Source organism: Panthera pardus, unplaced genomic scaffold (genome assembly GCF_024362965.1).
Source record: "Panthera pardus isolate Hobbes unplaced genomic scaffold, ASM2436296v1 HiC_scaffold_16, whole genome shotgun sequence".
NCBI classification, from domain to species: Eukaryota; Metazoa; Chordata; class Mammalia; order Carnivora; family Felidae; genus Panthera; species Panthera pardus.
In genome coordinates, this window is record NW_026526721.1 from 65,665,928 (window position 1) to 65,688,890 (window position 22,963).

The following is a 22,963-nucleotide window of genomic DNA, read 5'->3' on the forward strand; positions in this document are numbered from 1 at the left end:
GCTTCTGGTTTCATTGATCTGTTCTACTGTTTGTTTGGTTTCGATAGCATTAATTTCTGCTCTTATCTTTATTATTTCCTGTCTTCTGCTAGTTTGGGGTTTTATTTGCTGTTCTTTTTCCAGCTCCTTAAGGCGTAAGGTTAAGTTGTGTATCTGAGATCTTTCTTCCTTCTTTAGGAAGGCCTGGATTGCTATATACTTTCCTCTTATGATTGCCTTTGCTGTGTCCCAGAGGTTTTGGGTTGTGGTGCTATCATTTTCACTGACTTCCATATACTTTTTAATTTCCTCTTTAACTGCTTGGTTAGCCCATTCATTCTTTAGTAGGATGTTCTTCCGTCTCCAAGTATTTGTTACCTTTCCAAATTTTTTCTTGTGGTTGATTTCAAGTTACACAATATTGTGGTCTGAAAATATGCACAGTATGATCTCGATCTTTATGTACTTACTTAGGGCTGATTTGTGTCCCAGTATATGGTCTATTCTGGAGAACCCTCCATGTGCACTGGAGAAAAATGTATATTCTGCTGCTTTAGGACAAAATGTTCTGAATATATCTGTTAAGTTCATTTGGTCCAGTGTGTCATTCAAAGCCATTGTTTCCTTGTTGATTTTTTGATTAGATGATCTGTCCATTGTTGTGAGTGGGGTGTTGAAGTCTCCTACTATTATGGTATTACTATCAATGAGTTTCTTTATGTTTGTGATTAATTGATTTATATATTTGGGTGCTTTCACATTTGGTGCATACATGTTTACAATTGTTAGGTCTTCTTGGTCTATAGACCCCTTGATTATGATATAATGCCTTTCTGCATCTCTTGATACAGCCTTTATTTTAAAGTCTAGATTGTCTGATATAAGTATGGCTACTCCAGCTTTCTTTTGTTGACCATATGATCCTTACAATAGATGCAGAGAAAGCATTTGACAAAATACAGCAACCTTTATTGATAAAAACCCTCAAGAAAGTAGGGATAGAAGGATCATACCTCAAGATCATAAAAGCCATATATGAATGACCCAACACTAATATCATCCTCAGTAGGGAAAAACTGAGAGCTTTCCCCCTAAGGTCAGGAACAAGACAGGGATGTCCACTCTCGCCACTGTTATTCAACACAGTATTGGAAGTCTTAGCCTCTGCAATCAGACAACACAAAGAAATAAAAGGCATCCAAATCAGCCAGGAGGAGGTCAAATTTTCACTCTTCGCAGATGACATGATACTCCGTATGTAAAGTCCAAAAGATTCCACCAAAACCCTGCCATAACTTACACATGAATTCAGAAAAGTTGCAGGATATAAAATCAATGCACAGATATCGATTGCTTTCCTATACACCAACAATGAAGCGACAGAAAGAGAAATCAAGGAACCGATCCCATTTACAGTTGCACCAAAAACCACAAAATACCTAGGAATAAATCTAACCAAAGAGGTGAAAAATCTATACACTGAAAACTATAGAAAGGTTATGAAAGAAACTGAAGAAGACTCAAAGAAATGGAAAAAGATTCCATGCTCCTGGATAGGAAGAACAAATATTGTTAAAATGTCAATACTACCCAAAGCAATCTACATATTCAATGCAATCCCTATCAAAGTAACACCAGCATTCTTCACAGAGCTAGAACAAATAATCCTAAAATTTGTATGGAACCAGAAAAGACCCGGAATAGCCAAAGCAATCTTGAAAAAGAAAACCAAAGCAGGAGGCATTACAATCCCAGACTTCAAGTTATACTACAAAGCTATAATCATCAAGACAGTATGGTACTGGCACAAGAACAGACACTCAGATCCATGGAATAGAACAGAGAACCCAGAATGGCCAACAAACGTATGGCCAACTAATCTTTGACAAAGCAGGAAAGAATATCCAATGGAATAAAGACAGTCTCTTCAGCAAGTGGTACTGGGAAAACTGGACAGCGACATGCAGAAGAATGAACCTGGACCACTTTCTTACACCATACACAAAAATAAACTCAAAACGGATGAAAGACCTTAATGTAAGACAGGAAGCCATCAAAATCCTCGAGGAGAAAGCAGGCAAAAACCTCTCTGATCTTGCCCGCAGCAATTTCTTACTCAACACGTCTCCAGAGGCAAGGGAAACAAAAGCAAAAATGAACTACTGGGACCTCATCAAAATAAAAAGCTTCTGCACAGCGAAGGAAACAATCAGCAAAACTAAAAGGCGACCAACAGAATGGGAGAAGATATTTGCAAATGATATATCAGACAAAGGGTTAGTATCCAAAATCTATGAAGAACTTATCAAACTCAACACCCAAAAAACAAGTAATCCAGTGAAGAAATGGGCAAAAGACATGAATAGACACTTCTCCAAAGAAGACATCCAGATGGCCAACCGACACATGAAAAAATGCTCAACATCACTCATCATCAGGGAAATACAAATCAAAACCACAATGAGATACCACCTTATACCTGTCAGAATGGCTAACATTAACAACTCAGGCAACAACAGATGTTGGCGAGGAGGCGGAAAGAGAGGATCTCTTTTGCATTGTTGGTGGCAATGCAAGCTGGTGCAGCCACTCTGGAAAACAGTATGGAGGTTCCTCAAAAAACTAAAAATAGAACTACCTTACGACCCAGCAATTGCACTACTAGGCATTTATCCACAGGATACAGGTGTGCTGTTTTGAAGGGACACATGCACCCCCATGTTTATAGCAGCACTATCAACAATAGCCAAAGTATGGAAAGAGCCCAAATGTCCATCGATGGATGAATGGATAAAGAAGATGTGGTGTATATATATACATATGTGTGTGTGTGTGTGTGTGTGTGTGTATATACACATATATATACACACATATGTGTGTGTGTGTATATACACATATATATACACACATATGTGTGTGTGTGTATATATATATACACACACACACATATATATGTGTGTGTGTGTATATGTATGTATGTATATATGTATACATATACACACACACACAATGGAGTATTACTTGGCAATCAAATGTATATATGTATATATATGTATACATGTATATATGTATATATATGTGTACATGTATATATGTATATATACAGACACAATGTATATATGTATATATATATATGTGTGTGTGTATATGTATGTATGTATATATGTATACATATACACACACACACAATGGAGTATTACTTGGCAATCAAATGTATATATGTATATATATGTATACATGTATATATGTATACATATACACACACACACAATGGAGTATTACTTGGCAATCAAAAAGAATGAAATCTGGCCATTTGCAACTACGTGGATGGAACTGGAGGGTATTATGCTAAGTGAAATTGGTCAGTCAGAGAAAGACAAAAATCATATGACTTCACTCATATGAGGGCTTTAAGAGACAAAAGAAATGGAAATAAGGGAAGGGAAACAAAAATAAATAAAAACAGGGAGGGGGACAAAACATAAGAGACTTTTAAATATGGAGAACAAGAGGTTCCGGAAGATGGCGGCGTAGGAGGACGCGGGGCTCACAGCGCGTCCTGCCGATCACTTAGATTCCACCTACACCTGCCTAAAGAACCCAGAAAACCGCCAGAGGATTAGCAGAAGGGAGTCTCCGGAGTCAAGCGCAGACCAGAGGCCCACAGAAGAGGGTAGGAAGGGCGGCGAGGCGGTGCGCGCTCCACGGACTGGCGGGAGGGAGCCGGGGCGGAGGGGCGGCTCGCCGGCCAAGCAGAGCCCCCGAGTCTGGCTGGCAAAAGCGGAGGGGCCGGACGGACTGTGTTCCGACAGCAAGCGCGACTTAGCGTCTGGGAGGTCAGAAGTTAACAGCTCTGCTCGGAAAGCGGGAAGGCTGGAGGACAAAGGGAGGGAGAGCTGCTGAGCCCCCGGACGGCAGAGCTCAGCTTGGCAGGGAACAAAGGCGCTCACCAGCGCCATCTCCCCCGCCCATCCCCCAGCCAAAATCCCAAAGGGAACCAGTTCCTGCCAGGGAACTTGCTCGCTCCGCGCAAACACCCAACTCTGTGCTTCTGCGGAGCCAAACCTCCGGCAGCGGATCTGACTCCCTCCCGCTGCCACAGGGCTCCTCCTGAAGTGGATCACCTAAGGAGAAGCGAGCTAAGCCTGCCCCTCCAGCCCCCGTGCACCTTGCCTACCCACCCCAGCTAATACGCCAGATCCCCAGCAACACAAGCCTGGCAGTGTGCAAGTAGCCCAGACGGGACACGCCACCCCACAGTGAATCCCGCCCCTAGGAGAGGGGAAGAGAAGGCACACACCAGTCTGACTGTGGCCCCAGCAGTGGGCTGGGGGCAGACATCGGGTCGGACTGCGGCCCCGCCCACTAACTCCAGTTATACACCACAGCACAGGGGAAGAGCACTGCAGGTCCTCACCACCCCAGGGACTCTCCAAAATGACCAAACGGAAGAATTCCCCTCAGAAGAATCTCCAGGAAATAACAACAGCTAATGAACTGATCAAAAAGGATTTAAATAATATAACAGAAAGTGAATTTAGAATAATAGTCATAAAATTAATCGCTGGGCTTGAAAACAGTATACAGGACAGCAGAGAATCTCTTGCCACAAAGATCGAGGGACTAAGGAACAGTCACGAGGAGTTGAAAAACGCTTTAAACGAATTGCAAAACAAAATGGAATCCACGATGGCTCGGCTTGAAGAGGCAGAGGAGAGAATAGGTGAACTAGAAGATAAAGTTATGGAGAAAGAGGAAGCTGAAAGAAAGAGAGATAAAAAAATCCAGGAGTATGAGGGGAAAATTAGAGAACTAAGTGATACACTAAAAAAAAATAATATACGCATAATTGGTATCCCAGAGGAGGAAGAGAGAGGGAAGGGTGCTGAAGGGGTACTTGAACAAATTATAGCTGAGAACTTCCCTGAACTGGGGAAGGAAAAAGGCATTGAAATCCAAGAGGCACAGAGAACTCCCTTCAGACGTAACTTGAATCGATCTTCTGCACGACATATCATAGTGAAACTGGCAAAATACAAGGATAAAGAGAAAATTCTGAAAGCAGCAAGGGATAAACGTGCCCTCACATATAAAGGGAGACCTATAAGACTCGTGACTGATCTCTCCTTTGAAACTTGGCAGGCCAGAAAGGCGTGGCACGATATCTACAGTGTGCTAAACAGAAAAAATATGCAGCCGAGAATCCTTTATCCAGCAAGTCTGTCATTTAGAATAGAAGGAGAGATAAAGGACTTCCCAAACAAACAAAAACTGAAGGAATTTGTCACCACGAAACCAGCCCTACAAGAGATCCTAAGGGGGATCTTGTGAGACAAAGTACCAGAGACATCACTACAAGCATAAAACATACAGACATCACAATGACTCTAAACCCATATCTTTCTATAATAACACTGAATGTAAATGGATTAAATGCGCCAACTAAAAGACATAGGGTATCAGAATGGATAAAAAAACAAGACCCATCTATTTGCTGTCTACAAGAGACTCATTTTAGATCTGAGGACACCTTTAGATTGAGAGTGAGGGGATGGAGAACTATTTATCATGCTCCTGGAAGCCAAAAGAAAGCTGGAGTAGCCATACTTATATCAGACAAACTAGACTTTAAATTAAAGGCTGTAACAAGAGATGAAGAAGGGCATTATATAATAATCACAGGGTCTATCCACCAGGAAGAGCTAACTATTATAAATGTCTATGCGCCAAATACCCGAGCCCCCAGATATATAAAACAATTACTCATAAACATAAGCAACCTTATTGATAAGAATGTGGTCATTGCAGGGGACTTTAACACCCCACTTACAGAAATGGATAGATCATCTAGACACACCGTCAATAAAGAAACAAGGGCCCTGAATGATACATTGGATCAGATGGACTTGACAGATATATTTAGAACTCTGCATCCCAAAGCAACAGAATATACTTTCTTCTCGAGTGCACATGGAACATTCTCCAAGATAGATCATATACTGGGTCACAAAACAGCCCTTCATAAGTTTACAAGAATTGAAATTATACCATGCATACTTTCAGACCACAATGCTATGAAGCTTGAAATCAACCACAGGAAAAAGTCTGGAAAACCTCCAAAAGCGTGGAGGTTAAAGAACACCCTACTAACGAATGAGTGGGTCAACCAGGCAATTAGAGAAGAAATTAAAACATATATGGAAACAAACGAAAATGAAAATACAACAATCCAAACGCTTTGGGATGCAGCGAAGGCAGTCCTGAGAGGAAAATACATTGCAATCCAGGCCTATCTCAAGAAACAAGAAAAATCCCAAATACAAAATCTAACAGCACACCTAAAGGAAATAGAAGCAGAACAGCAAAGGCAGCCTAAACCCAGCAGAAGAAGAGAAATCATAAAGATCAGAGCAGAAATAAACAATATAGAATCTAAAAAAACTGTAGAGCAGATCAACGAAACCAAGAGTTGGTTTTTTGAAAAAATAAACAAAATTGACAAACCTCTAGCCAGGCTTCTCAAAAAGAAAAGGGAGATGACCCAAATAGATAAAATCATGAATGAAAATGGAATGATTACAACCAATCCCTCAGAGATACAAACAATTATCAGGGAATACTATGAAAAATTATATGCCAGCAAATTGGACAACCTGGAAGAAATGGACAAATTTCTAAACACCCACACTCTTCCAAAACTCAATCAGGAGGAAATAGAAAGCTTGAACAGACACATAACCAGCGAAGAAATTGAATCGGTTATCAAAAATCTCCCAACAAATAAGAGTCCAGGACCAGATGGCTTCCCAGGGGAGTTCTACCAGACATTTAAAGCAGAGATAATACCTATCCTTCTCAAGCTATTCCAAGAAATAGAAAGGGAAGGAAAACTTCCAGACTCATTCTATGAAGCCAGTATTACTTTGATTCCTAAACCAGACAGAGACCCAGTAAAAAAAGAGAACTACAGGCCAATATCCCTGATGAATATGGATGCAAAAATTCTTAATAAGATACTAGAAAATCGAATCCAACAGCATATAAAAAGAATTATTCACCATGATCAAGTGGGATTCATTCCTGGGATGCAGGGCTGGTTCAACATTCGCAAATCGATCAACGTGATACATCACATTAACAAAAAAAAAGAGAAGAACCATATGATCCTGTCAATCGATGCAGAAAAGGCCTTTGACAAAATCCAGCACCCTTTCTTAATAAAAACCCTTGAGAAAGTCGGGATAGAAGGAACATACTTAAAGATCATAAAGGCCATTTATGAAAAGCCCACAGCTAACATCATCCTCAACGGGGAAAAACTGAGAGCTTTTTCCCTGAGATCAGGAACACGACAGGGATGCCCACTGTCACCGCTGCTGTTTAATATAGTGCTGGAAGTTCTAGCATCAGCAATCAGACAACAAAAGGAAATCAAAGGCATCAAAATTGGCAAAGATGAAGTCAAGCTTTCGCTTTTTGCAGATGACATGATATTATACATGGAAAATCCGACAGACTCCCCCAAAAGTCTGCTAGAACTGATACATGAATTCAGCAAAGTTGCAGGATACAAAATCAATGTGCAGAAATCAGTTGCATTCTTATACACTAACAATGAAGCAACAGAAAGACAAATGAAGAAACTGATCCCATTCACAATTGCACCAAGAAGCATAAAATACCTAGGAATAAATCTAACCAAAGATGTCAAAGATCTGTATGCTGAAAACTATAGAAAGCTTATGCAGGTAATTGAAGAAGATATAAAGAAATGGAAAGACATTCCCTGCTCATGGATTGGAAGAATAAATATTGTCAAAATGTCAATACTACCCAAAGCTATCTACACATTCAATGCAATCCCAATCAAAATTGCACCAGCATTCTTCTCGAAACTAGAACAAGCAATCCTAAAATTCATATGGAACCACAAAAGGCCCCGAATAGCCAAAGTAATTTTGAAGAAGAAGACCAAAGCAGGAGGCATCACAATCCCAGACTTTAGCCTCTACTACAAAGCTGTCATCATCAAGACAGCATGGTATTGGCATAAAAACAGACACATAGACCAATGGAATAGAATAGAAACCCCAGAACTAGACCCACAAACGTATGGCCAACTCATCTTTGACAAAGCAGGAAAGAACATCCAATGGAAAAAAGACAGTCTCTTTAACAAATGGTGCTGGGAGAACTGGACAGCAACATGCAGAAGGTTGAAACTAGACCACTTTCTCACACCATTCACAAAAATAAACTCAAAATGGATAAAGGACCTGAATGTGAGACAGGAAACCATCAAAACCTTAGAGGAGAAAGCAGGAAAAGACCTCTCTGACCTCAGCCGTAGCAATCTCTTACTCGGCACATCCCCAAAGGCAAGGGAATTAAAAGCAAAAGTGAATTACTGGGACCTTATGAAGATAAAAAGCTTCTGCACAGCAAAGGAAACAACCAACAAAACTAAAAGGCAACCAACGGAATGGGAAAAGATATTTGCAAATGACACATCGGACAAGGGGCTAGTATCCAAAATCTATAAAGAGCTCATCAAACTCCACACCCGAAAAACAAATAACCCAGTGAAGAAATGGGCAGAAAACATGAATAGACACTTCTCTAAAGAAGACATCCGGATGGCCAACAGGCACATGAAAAGATGTTCAACGTCGCTCCTTATCAGGGAAATACAAATCAAAACCACACTCAGATACCACCTCACGCCAGTCAGAGTGGCCAAAATGAAGAAATCAGGAGACTATAGATGCTGGAGAGGATGTGGAGAAACAGGAACCCTCTTGCACTGTTGGTGGGAATGCAAATTGGTGCAGCCGCTCTGGAAAGCAGTGTGGAGGTTCCTCAGAAAATTAAAAATAGACCTACCCTATGACCCAGCAATAGCACTGCTAGGAATTTACCCAAGGGATACAGGAGTACTGATGCATAGGGGCACCTGTACCCCAATGTTTATAGCGGCACTCTCAACAATAGCCAAATTATGGAAAGAGCCTAAATGTCCATCAACTGATGAATGGATAAAGAAATTGTGGTTTATATACACAATGGAATACTACGTGGCAATGAGAAAAAATGAAATATGGCCTTTTGTAGCAACATGGATGGAACTGGAGAGTGTGATGCTAAGTGAAATAAGCCATACAGAGAAAGACAGATACCATATGGTTTCACTCTTATGTGGATCCTGAGAAACATAACAGAAACCCATGGGGGGGGGGGAAGGAAAAAAAAAAAAAAAAAGAGGTTAGAGTGGGAGAGAGCCAAAGCATAAGAGACTGTTAAAAACTGAGAACAAACTGAGGGTTGATGGGGGGTGGGAGGGAGGGCAGGGTGGGTGATGGGTATTGAGGAGGGCACCTTTTGGGATGAGCACTGGGTGTTGTATGGAAACCAATTTGACAGTAAATTTCATATATTAAAAAATAAAAAAATAAAATAAAAAAAATAAATAAATAAATATGGAGAACAAACTGAGGTTTGCTAGAGGGGTTGTGGGAGGGGGGACAGGCTAAATGGGTAAGGGGCATTAAGGAATCTACTCCTGAAATCATTGCTTCACTATATGCTAACTAATTTGGATGTAAATTTTAAAAAATAAAAAATAATGTTAAAAAAAAGAAAAAAAAAGAAAGGTATTTTGGCTATTCTAAATACTGCACATTTTGACATGAATTTTAGAATGAAGTTATCAATTTCTACAAGAATATCTGGGATTTTGATTAGGACTGCATTGTACCTATAGATGAATTCGGGGAAAAAACAAAATCTTAGCAATATTAAGTCTCTATCCCATTGTCTTGGCTTAACTGGTACAACAAAATACCATAGACTAGGTGGCTTATAAACAACAGAAATTTATTTCTCACAGTTCTGGAGGCTGGAAGTCCAAGATCATGGTCCAAAATGGTTGAATTCTGGTGAGAGCCCTCTTCCAGTTTGCAGATAGCTGACTTATTGCTGCATCCTTACATGATGGAAAGAGAGTTACTTAGTTCTCTGGCCTCTTCTTAAAAGGGCACTAATCCCATTTATTTTTATTATTATTGTTAATGTTTATTTATTTTTGAGAGAGAGAGAGAGACAGACAGAGTGTGAGCAGGGAAGGGGCAGAGAAAGAGGGAGACACAGAATCCAAAGCAGGCTCCAGGCTCTGAGATGTCAGCACTGAGCCCAACGTGGGGCTCGAACTCACAAACTGTGAGATCATGACCTGAGCTGAAGTCAGATGCTTAACTGACTAAGCCACCCAAATGCCCTTGTTAATCCCATTTACAAGGGCTCCATCCTCATGACCTAATTAGTTCCCAAAGGCTCTGCCTCCAAATACCATCACATTAAGGACTAGATTTTTAACATATGAATTTGAGGGGGACACAAACATTCACTTCATACCATCTATGAACAAGGTATATCTTTCCATTTATTTAGGTCTTCTTGCTCTAAGAAAGGTTTTGTAGTTTTCGGTGTATAGCTCTTGAATAATTTTTATCAGATTTAACCCTAAGTATTTCATATTTTTGATGCTAATATAATTTTTTTAAAATTTTAAAATATCTATTTATTTTTGAGAGAGACAGACACAGGATGCAAGTGGGTTAGGGGAAGAGAGAGAGGGAGACACAGAATCCAAAGCAGGCTCCAGGCGCCGACCTGTCAGCACAGAGCCTGACGTGGGGCTCGAACTCATGAACTGTGAGATCATGACCTGAGCTGAAGTCGGACGCTCAACTGACTGAGCCACCCAGGCGCCCCACTAATATGTTTTACTTTCAATTTTTATTGTTTAACACTATAGAGATATACATAGATACAAATATCTATATATATCCACAATTGATGTTTATATATTGATATTGTATTTTGTAACCATGTTAAACTCTTTTAATAGCTACTAGAATAGCTCTTTTGCAGATTCCATTGAATTTTCTAAATAGATGATCAGGTCACATGCAAATAAAGATGGTCTTACTTCTTCCTTTCTAAACTGGATGCTTTTCATTTATTATTATTTTTCTACCTCATTATAGTGGCTAGGGCTTCCAACACCATGTTGAATAGAATTAGTGAAGTAGTCATCATTGTCTTGTTCTCGATCTTAGGGAGAAAGTACTTGGTCTTTTATCATTAAATATGTTAGATGCAGATTTTCCATAGATTCCCTTTATCAGATTAAGGAAGTTATTTTTTTTTGATGTTTTATTTATTTTTGACAGAGAGAGAGACAGAGCATGAGCGGGGGAAGGGCAGAGAAAGGGGGAGACAGAATCTGAAGTAGGCTCCAGGCTCTGAGCTGTCAGCACAGAGCCCGATCCGGGGCTCGAACTCACAGACCATGAGATCATGACCTGAGCCGAAGTGGACGCCCAACTGACTGAGCCACCCAGGTGCCAACCCCCCACTTTTTTTAAAGAAGATATAAGTTTATTGAATACACTGCAAGTGAGTAGTGGCAGAACAGCAGAGGAAAGACTGTCTGCCACCAGGCAGTGGCAGGGGACCAGAGTTATGGGGGGAAACTGAGAAAGTATGGGAATATATAGAATTTTCCTTTTTTTGGTACTTGTGCCTGGTTGTAAGCAGCCCATTGGTCAGCTAGGGCTTATGAATATTTCAAGGTGGGTCACCTAATGAGCCTGTTTGCATTCAGTTCAGTAGTCACTGTGTGCTCTTTTACCTTACTCAGGTTTCCACTGCTCAAGCCTGTTTTGCCTAAAAGCAACATTCCTCCACATTCCTCCCTGACAGACTGACAATGACAAATATTTGGCATTTGGGCAAAGGTCTCATCTTTAGTAGCTGCTTCATGCTGGACAAGGGAGGATGTGCTGTCCCCACCTAAACTTGTGGGTCCATCAGGGGTTTTGTGCAGTTCGAGACCAGATCATGGTATTATATTAACATGCTTATAGGCAATGTGAATGAAATTCCCTGGTGGCCAGGTCCATGGGATTTAGGGAGAGGGGACCCTCTGATGGTATGGGCTGGAATCCTTGTTGAATTATCATTCATATATGGAATTGTTGGATTCATTCAGACACGTAGGAACATATTTTACTTGTAGTTCAAGATAGTGGCTGGATCTGCAAGAACAAAGGAAAAAAGCAGAGGCAGGGCAGCAGGGCAAGGGTGCAAAAGAACCAAGATGGCTGAGAGTCAACCAGTGTCAGGAAAGGATCCCAACTGAGTGCACAATATATGCAGATTTTCCCTGGACAAGCTTTCACTGCCAACTGCGTGACATACTGGGAATGGAGACCTCAGGGGAGTGAGGTGGGAGGGGAGGGGAGGGAGTGGGGAGGGGAGGGGAGGGGAGAGGGGAGGAGGGGAGAGGGGAGGAGAGGAGAGGAGAGGAGATGAGTCCTTTGCCAGGTAGTCTGACCTCAGGTAGTCAGACCTTCAGGCCACACTGGGGAGCCGAGCCATCCTGGCCAGAAATATTCAGTTGTCTGAGAAGTACCAGGGTTAGACCTCTGAAGGGTTGAAAAGAGAAAGGAGAGGGAGGGAAGGATCCCTCCCCAAAGGGCAAGAGGGGAAATCCTTCACTCTTTCAGGCAAGGACAGTCCAGCTCGTTCCCCCAGGACTTCTGATCCTCACTGAGAAGTAACCTCAGCCCGATGTTGTCAGTTCCCCAAGGAACACCAGAGTCGTCCACTGAAGGAAAGTCCTGATAAATTCCCAGAGAATCCAAGGAAAGTCCTAGGCTAGCAGAGCGACCAGTATGGGCTCCACCAAATGTAAGGGAAACCAATTGGGTGTAGGCCAGCAGTGCAGGTGGTGAAAGAATTCAATTCACAAAGGAGACAGAAGTTTATCGAAAACACTATGAGAGAACAGCTGTTAGGACAGCAAAGGAAGAGACTGTAAGGAAGTTCTCTATTCCTAGTTTGCTGAGACTTTCTTCAATAGATCTGGGCTTTTTCATTGTCTAATATTTCTTGAATGAACTTTTGTAGTTTGTCTCTTTCAAGGAATTTGTTCATTTTATCTAAGTGGATAGAATTATTAGAATAAAGTTTTTATAATATCTGCAGAATGTGTAATGATGTCACCTCTTTAATTTATAACATTAGCAAACTGTATCTGCTCCTTTTTTATCCTATCAATCTGGCTAGAGGTTTACTGCTTTTATTGATAGTCACAATTAATCAACATTTGCTTTCATTGATCTCTACTTTTTTTTTTGTCTGTTTGTTTGTTATCCATTTTATTGATTTCTGCTCTGATATTTATTACTTCCTTCTGCTTCCTTTAGGTCTCATTTGCTCTTTTTTATTCTAGTTTCTTAGCATGGAAGCTGACAATATTGATTTGAGACTTGTCTCTTTACAAACCCTTAACCACTATAAACTTTCACCTAAGTACTGTTTTTGATACTTTTCACTTTCATTCAGTCCAAAATAATTTCTGATTTCCCTTTTGATTTCTTCTTTGACTCATGAGCTACTTTTTTCAAGTTTATTTATCTATTCTGAGAGAGAGAGAGAGAGAGAGAGAGTGGGAGTGAATGTGTGCACGAGAAGGTGTGAGAAAGAGAGAGAGAGAGAGAAAGAATCTCAAGCAGGTCTTGTGCTCTCAGCACAGAGATGGATGCAGGGCTTGAACTCACAAACTGTGAAATCATGACCTGAGCCAAAACCAAGAGTGGGATGCTTAACTGACTGAGCTACCCAGGTGCCCTGCCTGACTTGTGAGCTATTTTGAAGTGCAGTGCTTATTTTCCAAACATTTGAATATTTCTGTTATTGATTTCTTTTTTTAAAGTGTCTACTTACTTATTTTGAGAGAGAGAGAGAGCACATTGGGGAAGGACAGAGAGAGAGGAAGAGAGAAAATCCCAAGCAGGTTTTGTGCTGTCCACACAGAGCCCGACACAGGGCTTGATCTCATGAACCATGAGATCATAACCTGAGCCAAGATCATAACCTAAGCCGAGATCATAACCTGAGCCGAGATCAAGAGTCAGATGTTGAACCAACTGAGCCACTCAGGCACACCTATCATTGATTTCTTAACTAATTGTATTGTGGTTAAGAATATACTTTGTATGACTTGAATCCTTTTAAATGTACTGAGAATTATTCTGGGGCCCAGAATATGGTCTATGTAAATGTTCCATATGCACTTGAAAACAATAGATATTTTGCTATTGATAGGTATAGTGCTCTATGAAGATCAATGAGGTCAAATTGATTCTGTTGGCTCCTTCTTCCATATCTTTAATTATTTTCTGTCTTCTTGTTATATCCATTACTGAGAAAAAGCTAATGAAATTTTGGACTACACTTGTGAATTTGTCAATTGCTCCTTGAAGTTGTATCATTTCTACTTCATGTATTTTGAAGTTCTGTTGTTAAATGTATATTTAATATTGTTATGTCTCCTTGACAAATCAACTGTCATTATGAAATTATTTTTGTTATCTTTAGTAATATCCTTTGCTCTGCAATCTAATATTGCTTTTCAGCTATACTTTGATTTTTTTTACAGTTTATTTATTTATTTTGAGAGAGAGAGAGAGAGAGAAGAGGAGGAGCAGAGAGAGAAAGAGGGAGAGAGAGAATCCCAAGCAGGCTCTGTGCTGTCAGCACAGAGCCCAATGAGGGGCTCGATCCCATGAACTGTGAAATTATGACCTGAGCCAATATCAAGAGTTGGATGCTTAACCAACTAAGCCACCCAGGCAAACCTCAGATATATTTTGATTATCAGTGTGTTAGCATAGTAAATCTTTCCCATCCTTTTCTCTAATCCATTTGTGTCATAATATATGAAATGTGTTTCTTGTACATAGTACATTGTTGGCTTTGCTTTTTTAAAATCCAATATGGCACTTTCTGTCTGTTAGTTGAGGTGTTAAGATCATTTACATCTAAAGTAGTTATTGGTATATTTAAGTTTAAATATATTTATTATGTGGCTATTGTCTTTTATTTGTCTCATCTCTTCCTTATTCCCTTTTCCCTCCTTTTCTGAATTCTCATAGGCAAATTCAGTATTTTTATGATTATACTTTATCTCTTTGTTGGCTGATTATTAGTATGCTTCTTTGTTTTATTTTCTTTGTGACTATTTTTGTGTTTACAGAGATATCCTAATTTGTCACAATCTATCTTCAGATGATACCATATCACTTCACATGTAGTATAACAATATACTTCCATATCGCCACTCAGTCTTTGTGCTCATCATCATATATTTCCTTTTACATATGTTATAAATCCCACGTTGTTCTTTATTTTTATTTAAACTGACAGTTATATTTAAGAGAGGTTTAAATCTTAAGACAAATCATTACATAGTTACCATGTCTGGTGCGTTTTTTTTTTTTTTTTGATATAGATTTATATTTCCTACTGATACCATTTTCCTTTTATTGAAAGAACTTCCTTTAACATTCTGGTACTGCACGTCTGTCAGTGATTAATTCTTTCAGTTTTATATATCTGCAAAAGTCTTCATTTTGTCTTTGTTTTGAAAGATACTTTCACTGGGTATAGAATTCTAGGTTGGAAATGTTTGGGGTTTTTTTCCAGTACTTTAAAGATATTTTTCCACTGACTTTTTGCTTGCATTGTTTCTGATAGAGAAATCACTGCCATCCTTATCTTTGTTGAAAATATCTCACTCACCATCTCTTCAAATGTTTTACTGTGCCCTCACAGCTTCCAATTACACATAATATTAATTTCTTATTCCTCTAAATATTCTTGAGCTTTGTTCTAAGACATAGTTAATTGGGAATAGTTTGGCCCTATAGGGTCTTCTTTTAAGGTGTTAGGCAGAATCAGAGTAGTGCTCATTGTAGGGCTAATTATTCCCCACTGCTAAAGCATTATCTCTCAGAGCCCACTACCCAATACCCTCTGAGTTACTAGCTTTTTAAGTATGACCAGTGGGAATAGGCACTATTCATAGCCCTGTGTGAGCAGCAAGTACTGTTCCCCCTAATCCTTTTGAGTGGTTCTTTTTCTATACCTAGGTAGCTTCCTTGTAGGCATGTGCTGATCAGTACTCAGCTTAATACTTCGTGTACTCTGTGATGATTTCTGGAATTCTCTCTGTTTACTCTCCATGTTGATACTCTGTCCCCTAAACTCCAGCTGCCTTGGTCACCCTGGACTTGAAACTGTCTTCTCAACTCAAGGAGTCTGCATTCTCTCTTTCTGCACCATATTCTGGAAAATGTATCTTGGTATGCCTGCTTTTATTTTGTTTCACTGAATATCAGAAACCATATAATAAAAATACAGTAGTTCTGGGTCATTTTCTTTTCTCCAATGAATATGTTTTTAGCTTCTGCTAGGGTACTATAATATAAACATATTACTTTAATCCAATCACTAACTGATCTGATTGGGAATTAGATTTCAATTTCAATAAGACCAGGTCTATTTCTCCACTAACTTCTCAGATATAGTCCTTTAGGAGTCCCAACTGAAAGCTTAGGATGTTTGTATTAGTCAGGGTCCTCCAGAGAAACAGAACCAATATTTTATATATAAGTAAAAGAGATTTATTATAAGGTTCTGGGTCATGCAATTAAGGAGGCTGAGAAATTCTGTGATCAGCTATCTGCAAGCTGGAGACCCAGGAAAGCTAGTAGTATAGTTTGAAGTCCTGCAAGGCAGAGAGCTGATAGTATACATGCCAGTCCAAGTGTGAAGGCCTGAGAACCAAGAGCGCCAAGGACAGGAGAAAATCAATGTCCTAGGTCAAACTGTCAGGCAGAGAAATTTCACCCTTCCTCTACCCTTTTGTTTCATTCAGACCCTCAATGGATTGGATGATCCTCACCCACACTGGGGAGGGCCTACTGCTTTACTCAGTTCTCCAATGCAAATGCTAATCTCTTCTGGAAATAGTCTCACAGATATACCTCAAAATAATGTTTAGCCAGAAATCTGGGTATCCTGTGACTCATTGAAACAGATATGAAAGTCACCATCACACTGCTTTTCAGGCCCTTCCACCTTGGTGGACCACACTCCAACTTTTATCTCCCCAGCACAGTAAGACTGCAAGTAGCGCTGGTTAGTTTCTTGGCTTTTTTAGCATCTGCTTTCTGTTTGGCTTTTTTACCTTTTGGTCTATGCTACTTATAAATGGAAAGCAACTTGAAAGATAAATTGTCTAGATCATTGGGCCTCTCTGCCTCTTTTCTTTTCATAATCAGGCATCTCATATCCTTGCTCGTTTAGTGTCCTAGAACTCCTTCCCCCTCCCACCCTTCCCTGGCCCTTTCAAACTGTAGAATGTTCTGCTCAGCTTTTCTGACTCTTAGCAGCTGCTTTTTGCTTGGGTTCTTAGCTTCTCCTCACCTGCTACTTAGGAAAATGTCTTAAGGGAAAAGCAAACTACTATGCAGGACACTCACTGAGTTTCTCTTTATGAGGTCTTAGCTCTCAAGTTCTGGCTTCCTTAGTGGGTCTCTTATACCCTCAAATAATTTTTTTTTTGTTGTTTATTTACTTATTTTGAGCGACAGAGACAGCATTAGCAGGGGAGGGGCAGAAAGAGGGCGAGAGAGGATCCCAAGCGACCTCTGTGCTGACAGTGCAGATCCTGACACAGAAGTCCAACTTATGAACCATGACCTGAGCCCAAATCAGTTGGATGCTTAACCAACTGATTCATCCAGGTGCCCCTGTCCTCAAATAAATTTTTAAAATCTACTTTTTTTAGGGGCTCTTGGGTGGCTCAGTCACTCAGTTTCGGCTCAGGTCATAAACTTGTGGTTCATGGGTTTAAGCCCCACATCGGGTTCTGTGCTGATAGTTCAGGGCCTGGAGCCTGCTTCAGATTCTGTGTCTCCCTCTTTCTCTGCCCCTCCCCCACCCACACTCTGTCTCTTTCCTTCAAAAATAAACATTAAAAAATTAAAAATAAACAAATAAATGAAGATTAAAAAAAATTTTTTTTAATAAAATCTAGTCTTTCTAGATGTCCTCTATGGGAGCAGTAGCCAGATGCAGATGCTTAATGTCTTGTAATATATTTAACCTGAAAATATTTTTACTGACAAGACCAAACTGTTTAAAGATAATCTTTACAGACACAAATGACAGTGCAAACAGTATAAGATATAACTATCCTTACTATTAACTATGAGACCAATTAAGAGACATTACAGAATTCCTAAGTTATAAAAGACAAACCTATTATGGGGACTGGTTTTACTATCATTATTACTGGTCAGTGTGTATTTGAAAATTAAAAGTTTCTATAAAAGTATGTATTAACACAAAGGCTAATGTTTATTCTACAGGTTCATACATGCTCAAGCTAAAGTTAAAATTTCTCCTTAGAAATTAATTGCAACAACTTCTATTCTGGTTTTCTTTTCTTCCTTTAGTTTTCAGTCTTGGGCATAGATACCCATTTCAAAGCTACTGAGTAAAAGTTGCAACATGTGTTATAGGTGCCAATAGCAAAATGTTTGGTACAGAACTTAATTTCTTTCCCTCTTTTGCTAATGTTTGCATTCTGAACATAGACTCACAACTGGGTTTCTAATAAGAATTAGAGATCACAAATTTCTATAAAGTGTGTATGAGCTCCTAGGTCTCTGGTCACACAGCAGCCTTTAGCTGAGGGCTTTAAAATCTCATTTACTTCTTACTATTTTGTTAGTTCACATTTTATATTTTACTTGTGTGTACTCACCAGCTTCCCTTAGTGCTTCTCTGGTATTTTCTCCAGCCCTGGTGTGGTGGGAATCCCACTCCTCTCTGGTCTGGTGGACCAGATTAAAGTTTTACATGCAAACAAGAACAAAACTAAAAATGAAAGCCAAGTAGTGCTGGGAAGTTCGCTCCTAATACCAGGTTTGTTAAAAACCATTTGTTTAAAAATGTTCACATCTGTTGCTTGGCACTGATCCTTAAGCTCCAAGCCCCCTACCTTCTTAACTAATTAGCCTCATGTCAAGTAATCAGTTGTAGTTGATTGACTATATACTCATAAAACTCCCCAAATCCCAAATCCCTCAAAATAGAGGGAGACAACTGCGATAGAATCGAAGAACTTTTCTCAATTCCACTATTAAAGAAAAGGCATAAAAAAAAGAACATGGCAGATAAGGTGTTGTGAAAAAGCATTGTAACAGCCTATTTTCTCTGAAAGCCATCCCCCACCCCACTCTGCAACTGATCACGCTGTTCCTACCACATATGAAGACAATGTATAATTCCACAGCATGGAATAAATGAGCAAGGGGAACTGTGAACACTCTGGCCAACCAGAAGCAATAGAGACACAATGCAGCCAAGACATTACAGACCCCATTTCCCACTGAGCTAATATAATCCACACTTGGCAAGGAGGAGTTCTCACTGCAGGGCTCTCTTGCCTAAATACACAGGCTTCCCTGGTGAAAGGCAGTGGGAGAGGGGAAAGAAAGACAAAAGAAGAGAGGCAAACAATTGCTGTAGGGAAGCCCCACAATGAGAAGTAAAATTGTGTGTATTCCCTTTGACCCAGAAATCCCAGTTTGGGGAATCTTCCTATGGAAATGGAAACCAAAGTGTAAGGATAAATGTAAAATGTTTACTGTGGCATGATTTGTTGTATATACATTAAAAAAACCCCAACAACAACCAGAGGAAAAACTGGAATATCTATCAATACAGAAATAATGGGAAAAATTATGGAACATCTACAAAGGAATATTAAGTAGCTATTAAAAATAAGAAATTGGGGGTGCGCCTGGGTGGCTCAGCCAATTGAGCGTCTGACTTCGGCTCAGGTTATTATCTCATAGTTCGTGAGTACGAGCCCCACATCGGGCTCTGTGCTGACAGCCTAGAGCCTGGCTTCAGATTCTGTGTCACCTTCTTTCTCTGCCCCTCCCCTGTGCATGCTCTGTCTCCGTCTCTTGAAAATAAACATTAAAAAAATTTTTGTTAAGTAAGAAATTGGGGGGCACCTGGGGGCTCAGTCGGTTAAGTGACTGGCTCCTGATTTTAGCTCAGGTCACGATCTGATGATTTGTGAGATCAAGCCCCGCATGGGGCTCTGTGCTGATGGCGCAGAGCCTGCTTGGGATTCTCTCTTTCCCTCTCTCTCTGCCCCTCCTCCGCTCATTCTCTCTCTCTCTCTCTCAAAATAAATAAACATTTAAAAAAAGAAATTGGATCAATTAAATTTATTTGCTTAGAATAATGTACATAATATGACAAATAAAATGAAACAAATAACAGCGTAACTGGTATGATATGATCTCATTTATATAAAGAAATAGAAAATACATATTTGTTTGAACATAGAAAAGGCATGAAAGAAACACACTTAACTTTTAAGAGTGGTTTTGTCAGGAAGATGGAAGAAAAAGGAGGTGGAGATTAATAACATTTTCTTTATAGATGACTGTCTTACTAGATTTGTTATAATGAGTGTGTATTGCTTATACAATTTAAATATGTAATAAATTTAAAACATGAAAAGGATTTATTGACCTTATAATTACAAGTAATGCCAGACCCCAAAGTTCAGTGGGGTGTGTTGTTCTTTGGCATTTGCTTTAAATTGATCCTGGTGGGGAGGGGTAAATAGTAATTTCTGCTGTAGTAGAGAAGCCTCACCTGTGTCTCTCAACAACAGCCAATTAAAGCACAAACTTGACAATGCCTCTGGAGGAAGCCAGTGGTTGTGAAATGATAACTACATGTATCTCTCCGAAGCTTCAGCCACAGAGCTTCCCAAGGGGCTGCCCGAGCCAGTGAGCAGCCGGCAGAGGCATGGATGAGAATAGAACAAGCTTTTGTCTGGAAAAATCCCACTACTCTAACTACTGACAGCCTTTGTTAGCTGCTGTTCTGTGCTTCAGAGAGGAGATACATAAGGCTGGCCTGCAGCCTCTGCAGGGATAAATATTAAATTAAATAAATTAAACTCTGTGGGAAAGATGCCGCCGCCCAGTTTTGAAGTGTTCTGTGTTAGCACTTTGGTGGAAGATTCTTTGAAGACCACTGGAATACAGTTGTAGGCCTTCCAATTGTTACCCACAGGATAGCATTAAGGCCCTGGAGAAGTGACACTTCTTGGCTCAGTATTTGGAATTTGGTTTCATGATAATAGAAGCTTGCAGATCTTCTGGGGGCAACAGATACATAATATTCAATAATAAACAAAATAATATGCAGAAGCTAGCAGCCTGTGAAGAATTAACTTTTATGATCACTCATTCATCTTTCAACATCTTTTTTTCTCTTCTTATACAATCCTACTGTCCTCTCTCCATGACTCTTCTTCTATCTCCCTACTTAACCTCTTTAATAGATCTTTTATTCAGTGTTTTTCTGATTATCAGAGAAAGGCTACAGTGTTCATGGAAAATACGATTAAGTTTTTTAAATGTTTATTCATTTTTTGAGAGAGAGAGAGAGAGACAAAGACTGAGAGAGAGAGAGAGAGAGAGAGAGAGAGAGAACGTGAGCAGGGAAGAGGCAGAGAGAGACGGAGACACAGAATCCAAAGCAGGCTCCAGGCTCTGAGCTGTCAGCACTGAGCCAAACCCAACGTGGGGCTCGAACCCACAAACTGGGAGATCATGACCTGAGCCTAAGTCAGATGCTTAACTGACTGAGCCGCCCAGGTGCCCCTGATTAAGTTTTTTCAAAAAAGTAATCATTTATAATCCCACTACTGATAATATTTTGGAATCATTTCTTTTTGTCTTTATATTTAACTTTTTAAAGCAGGTCTGTGTTTGTGTAGCTTTGTAAGTATAGATGAATGTCTCACATATATATACCTAATATTACAAATTAAAGAATATGTGGAAGTGGAGAAGGGGTTTGGACAGCATGTTACTGTTGTCATCGCACAGTTGTGGTGTGGCTATGGGTTTTGGTGCGTCAAGCCAGTATTAATATTCCACAGACTGATTGTGATAGCAGCCTTCATGTCTCAGCCCTTCTTTTCTCCTTACAGCTGCCTTGGAAGTCAGCAATATTTGCATGTTGAGATCCCCATGGGTAGTTATTTGAACTCCTTTCATCCCAGTATTCACTTGTAGATAAGTGGGTACCTAGGATCACATCGTCACTATTCTTTTCCCTTCCTTGTCTCTTGATATTATCTTCCCTGTTCCCTCTTTACTCCATCTTCTGGGTTTATTCTACCAGCATCCAAAAGCAGGCAGCTATCATGAGCCAGGGCACAATCAGAGAATCATCAAAATGTCCATTTGGAAAAGATACTCAATTAAGCATGCATTCTGTTCGTGTGTTCAGAGTACCTACTACAGCTAATGTGGCCTTTGGGAGACTCCATTTCATGCAGAAAACCAGGAATATCTCAGCTTAGAGGCAAGAAGGATCCTTGGTCTGGAATCTTGCTAGACTGTACTTTAGACCTTTACCATACCGTCAGTGCAGCCCACATCTTCATTTTCCTAATTAAGATATTTGTTTCTGTCTTCTCTCTCAAGGTCTCCCCAGTTACCCTTGGAGAATCAGGATGGATAGGTGGCAGTGCCCAGAGCACTCTTTCCTGGGTGTTCCCACTGTCACTCTGGAACAGGCACCCATGGCAGCAAGAGAGTAATTTCAACCAACAAAGCCCTGGACAGAATCATGAAATTTCTCTAAGAGGCCCTCATACTCTGGTCCTCATACCAAGAAATCACTTCTCTCCATCAGAACTCCTAAGCTTTCTGCTAATCTATGTCTATGCAAATCTCCTCACTGCAGCACTGAAAACTGAATTCACCTGAGCCATTTCTTCCACAATGATCTCTTCCTTATCACAAACACCATAAAGTACAGATGCCAATAGGCTTAACACCTCTCCCTATTTCCCTCCCTATTTTCATCATGAGCTAAAAAGTAAACATTCTGGGGCACTTTTGAGAAGGAACTTGCAATATGAAGAGAGAACACATGTGGAAGGGGGCCAGGCAGTCCTGTCTATAGGTTATCAAGCTGCATCACCTTAACCTTCTACTGGCAGTTGCCTCTTTCTAGT

General features: G+C 40.0%; 1 protein-coding gene across 4 annotated transcripts in view; it reads right to left on the minus strand.

Moving 5' to 3' along the window:
* Positions 1 to 22,963, minus strand: part of GPR156 (G protein-coupled receptor 156) — a 123,782-nt gene that overhangs the window by 95,413 nt on the left and 5,406 nt on the right. The window contains exon 2 of one of the 4 annotated variants that reach the window (XM_053903416.1): positions 18,662 to 18,731. The exons of the other annotated variants lie outside the window; for them this stretch is intronic. The gene's annotated coding sequence lies outside the window, so the exon portion shown is untranslated. The remainder of the gene's footprint in view (positions 1 to 18,661; positions 18,732 to 22,963) is intronic. 4 annotated transcript variants of the gene reach the window in all.